This window comes from Gavialis gangeticus, unplaced genomic scaffold, assembly GCF_001723915.1.
Source record: "Gavialis gangeticus isolate Ggan-Ray unplaced genomic scaffold, GavGan_comp1, whole genome shotgun sequence".
Lineage (NCBI taxonomy): Eukaryota > Metazoa > Chordata > Crocodylia > Gavialidae > Gavialis > Gavialis gangeticus.
This window is the reverse complement of record NW_017728993.1, coordinates 53,246,704-53,252,304: the sequence shown is the minus strand read 5'-3', so window position 1 is coordinate 53,252,304 and position 5,601 is coordinate 53,246,704.

Below are 5,601 nucleotides of genomic sequence, written 5' to 3'. Positions count from 1 at the left end.
GTGGCATGGCAGGAGCAGCATCTGGCAGTGCTGTTCCCAGTGCAGCTGCAGCCAGCCAGATGCTACTCTGTGCTCCCTGCTTCCAGCAGCAGCTTCTGGTCCTGCCTCTGCCCCACCTTGCTGTTTCCAGTGGGCAGGTGGGCTAGCAGCTTCAGCCAGGCAAATCCTTCCCCAGTGTGCAAGGGCTCCAGCTCGACTGCAAGGTGGATGGGACCTCAAGCCAGAGCCCCATGCACTGGAGTAGAAGCCTCCTGGCTGAAGCTGCCTGCCTGCTCACCCAGAATGGTGAGGTGTGGCACAGCATGGCAGAGGCAGGAGCAGGAGCGGCCACTGGAGGTGAGGAAGCAAAGAAGCACCCAGCTGCAGCCACAGCAGAAACAGCCCTGCTGGAAGCTACACATGCTGGCTGGGGCCTTGCCACAGGTGCTGGTGGGAGCTGCCCAGGTTCAGACTGCCCCAGCATGAGTGGGCTGGGCTTGGCCTGATGTGGAGCAGTGCAGGGGCAGCTGTGAGCTGGATCCAGTCACTTGGTGGGTCAGACCTGGTCTGTCAGCCGTATTTTGCTACCCCCTGCCATAGCCTCACCAGGGAATCTTATCTGTTGTACATAATCATAATCAAGATGTCCCATGGGTCAATACTTCATCTGTGTTTCTACGGCATGGACCAATATTCTGGAAAGAATAGTGTTTAGGCCATATTCATCTGTGACCACTATTAGATAAAATCTGAGTCAACACAAGGATGCTATGCTAACGAATTTGCATTAATCTATTGTACCTTGTTGTTCTTAGACCCATAAACATGGCTAATTTATGGACTCCTTAACCATCTCAGGGTTTCTAATTTTATATGTACTAGAGGATGCAAATTTTAATGTCACTTTGTTTTGTTTGCTTTACAATGAACATTATGCATTCAAGTAACTTATTTTTCTAATGAGGTAATTATTGGAACTAGAACATTACATCCAAATGTAGCCAAGCAAAGTGAATTAATCATCTTTGGCTGTATGCTTACCTAAATAATGGGATTATGGGAGACTGTGCTCTCAGTGGATATCACAAGATATTACAGATATTCAAAATACTAAAGAGAAAATAATATTTCTCCCTATTTGTTTTAATTAACTCTAAAAGTGATATGGTATTTTATACATAGAAAAGACACTCAAATGTTTGTGTTTGCACATGTAAATACACATATGGTATGTTTTTTCCATTGTAGCCTCATAGTTTACTATACCTAATACATCCTTAATTTGTATGGTGTCAGATGTGAACTTCCAAATCTAAGAGACACTTTCTGGTATTATTGCTGAATGCACAGATTCCATCTGCCCCATCCGGGCATTTGTAAGAATTTCAGCTTTTGATTACATGCTGAGCTATTTGTCAGACACAACATTCATTAGGATTTTTAAGCTAATGGCTAAATACAGATAGTCAAAAAGCCCAAGGCTGAATTGATTTAATCTTCATGGGTTTCTCTAAACTGCACGGACTGAACCGATAGTTAAGTGAATTGATGTGCACTTTTGAATCTGAAAAGGCAGATAAATACCTGCAGTTGGGGTATATCCAGAGCATATCTCCCAGCCTGCCATCCACTGCTAAGGGCAACCAAATTCAGCCAAGTTGGGCTCATCCTTGGCTGGCTGCCCAGCACATTCTCCCCAATTCCTTGGTGTACTCTAGCATGGGGGATGGGGGACAGGACTGACAGCCACTCCAGCCTGAGGCCCAGATGATGCAGGGCTTCAGCCCATGTTGGGGGATCTCCATGCATCAGCAAGGGTTACTTGCCCCAGGAAGCGTTCCCCTAGCCATGCCAGAAGGTTATTTCCCCCCTCCAACCACTGGCTTAACCCCACTCCCACATCAGTCCTCATGGGGGCCTCCCTGTGCCTCAGTAGGGGTTCCCCACCCCAGGCAGAGTCCACTGAGGCATGTTGCTAGTGCACAGGGGGAATTTCCCTCTCCCACCCCTCCATGCAGTTCAGTGATGACTTAGCTCTTCCCCACAGGTGCAGTGGGGAATAGTCCCTCCAGCCTGGAGTCCAGCAGGCACCCTGCATCAGCCCACACGGGGAGATTCCTGTACCTCAGCAGGGCAATTTCCCATCCTAGGCTGGGTCCCCCAAGCCCTGCTGCTGGTCCAGAGGGGAAATTCCCCACTCCCACCCCTCTGTGCCATCCCATGCTGGATGACCCTGAGCTGGAGGGACTGTTCCCTCTGCATCTGCAGGGGTGGGGGGAAGCCATTATTAGAAAATGTAGAGGGGTGGGAGGGGGAAAGTTACTCTCTTGAACTGGCAGTAGGACTCAGTGGACCCTACCTGGGGCAGGGAAACCCCCACTGAAGCACGGGGAAACTGCCCCCCCACCCCTGAGGGCTGACGCAGTGCATGTGCAGGGAGAGGAAGAGTCCCTCCAACCTGAGGAGACATGGTTAAGCCAGCGCTGGACCATGCTGAGTGGTGGGAGAGGAAAATTATTTACCCTCTGGACTGGTGTTAGGGCTTGGGGAACCCTGGTGGGGCAGGGTAACCCCCACTGAAACTTGGGGATCTGGAACAGTCTAAGGCTGGAGAGACTGCTCCCACCTGCACAGTGACTGGTGCAAGTCCAGGTGGGGGGGACCCTTATATACCAGGGATCAGGGATGAAGCTGGGGTGGGGAGGCTCTATTCCAATGCCTTCCCCCTCCCTGCCCTATATCCCACCAAGCTGACAGGTGCAGGCAGTACCAGGGCTGCAGAAGAGAGCCTTTGCTGCCTCTGCAATGTGACAGTACAGGGGTGGGACCTGCCCTGCTCTGCACCCACCCTGCAACAGGGAGATTGTAGGGGAGGTACAAAGCATCCTGGGATGTTAACTTGAGTAGGGAGGGGATCTAGGAAAGAAGTGGAATAGACTGATTTGACCTAAAATCATTTACGTTTGATATTACATTCATTTAGATCTATCTTAAACTGTTTTTTGGCCATTTTGAAGCCAGTTGCTGTGCACTGAACTTCTGTTCCATTACAAATTTAAACCAGTTTCCAATCACTTAAACCAGTTTGTGTTTAATATCTGTTCTTAATCAGTTAAATATTAAAGTAATGCCTTAAGATTGGTAGGGACCACAGAGATCACTCAAATCTAGTCCCCTGTTTTGACAGACATCATCATACAACTCCCCTTCAAAAAATTGAAACTCCATCTTAAGCTAGTCATGTTTTTTGATTTGCTTTGTTCTTGCCCTTGCCCCCCCAACCATGATTGAGAATCTGCCCCAGAACTACATTCTTGTAATTTCTAAACTGAAATATCTTCATGGATGTTTTTATACTCATTTCTTCTTTTCCCCATTGTTCTCAATTAGTTTAAATATTTCTTTTCTACCCCATAGTTTATGCTCAATACATTAACAGGCAGCAAAGATATCTCCTCTCAGTTTTCATTTTGCTAGGTTAAACAAGCCAAGATCTTTTACGTTCTTGGCATATGAGTGTCTTCCATTCCCCAGGTATCCCGAATGTCCTTCCCACACACTGGCTTATTTTGTGTTCTAATCTGAATTCTGCTTGGACATGAATTGTCTGAAATGTATAAAATACTTTAAATGACATTTCACTAGTACCTTACATTTCTGCTATAAATAATTTGCCATCCAGTTTACAGGCAATCTGATGGCCACCTATAAGTTTATAAGAGGGTGTCCACCAGGATCTGGTGGAACGTTTGTTTACCAGAGCGCCCCAAGGGATGACAAGGTTGAATGGTTATGAACTCCTGCAAGACCATTTCAGGCTGGACATAAGGAAGAATTTCTTTACTATCTGAGCCCCCAAGACTGGAATAGCCTGCCATCAGAGGTGGTTCAAGCATCTACTTTGAACACCTTCAAGAAAAAATTGGATGCTTATCTTGCTGAGATCCTATAACCCCAGCTGACTTCCTGCCCCTGGGGCAGAGGGCTGGACTCGATTTTCTGAGGTCCCTTTCAGCCCTAATGTCTATGAAATCATAAATTCATACCCAGGAATGTCCTGAGGGTTTAAAAACAAACAAACTGCAGTGATACCAGCTCCCAATCCTAAGACTTCATACCTAGAGACACAGTCAGCGTGGGCCAGAGTCACTCCCTCTGCAGCCTGCTCAGGAGCTTCTTCCTTGTCAGATGCCAGGATAAGACTCCCTGCCTCAACTCGGGCCATGGGCTTTTATATCCTCCCTAAGCCTGGCCCTTTGCTGGTCAAATGACTGCGCTAATTGCCACCTGAGCCCTCACTGCTGCCTCTTTCCCTCTTAAGTGCTAAGGGTATGTATATACATGCTTGGGGGGGGGGGGGGGGGCATGCTTTAATTAGAGCAGCTCTGAGATCCACTCTAAAGTGCCCAGAACATCATATGTATTAGCATCCCCACACTGAAAAAATGGGTGGTGGGGTGCTTTAACTAAAGCTTGTCAGATGAGCATCACATCCCATTGTCATTTTTCAGTGAGGGGTGCCGATACAAGCAACCACAGCTTAGCACTCTTAATTGGTTCCTGAAAAACCAAGCATTAAGTGAAATGAACGTTAAGGAAAACCAAAAGTATTTGACAGCCCAAGATGGTGACTGCAATTGTTTTTAATGACCCAGGATGGCGACCATGAGTGTTATAATGAAACTGGTTGAGTGCTAAGTGAAATCAGGTATCAATTTAAAATGAGTGTTATAGCGCTAAGCAAAACAGTATTAAGCAGGGGTTGCCTATACATGCGACTCTGGAGTCTGCTGAAGTGCGGTAATTACCATGCCGACTTATTTAATTGAGCCCTAATTACAGCATGTTGAAGGGTGTCTATACACATGTAGTGAGGCTGCTAAGTTCCTTAACAAATCTAGAAGATGGTGTGACATGTGGCAAAAGAATGGTACCATTGAATTTGGATGGTATGACAGACTGCAGTGAATCTGAATGGAAGTTCTAAATAGAATTAGTTTCCATTTTTTCTCTGAGATTATTAGTAAAAACAGATTTTAAAATGATATTTTAGACTGAATTTTAAACTTAAATGACGTGCTTTTCACTGAAACTTTGTTCTGAAAAATTATGCACATTCAGTAAAGGCTTAGATATACCACATGGTCTTCAAGTCTAATTAAACTTAACAGACATCTTTAGCTATCAAACACCTAAAATGAGCTTCTAATACTCAAAAGAATCTAGAATAATTTTGAATAGGTACACTGAAGAATATCCTACTTCCAAAAAAATTGCCAGAAGCAAAAAAACCCTAAATGAAAATCACTGCATAACTTGTTCCCTATGAATTAATTTAATGCTAAATAGAAAAGGTTTAGGGGAATTAGCATACATTTTGAACCTAAACATGCATGATGCTGTACTTAATTTTCTAAAGTGCCTTTAAGGAAAATTACCATGTGCTGTATCCTTTTCATCTGGAAAAATAAGACTTACATGTCCAAAGCCAAGTAGAAGAAAAATAAAATTCCTTTAAAAACTGTGTCTTTAAGACCCACAATCATTTCGTAGCATAAGGAAAGGGCTCAAGCCACCTGTTTTTTAATGTTTTTTTTTTTTTTGGGGGGGGGGGGGGGGGGT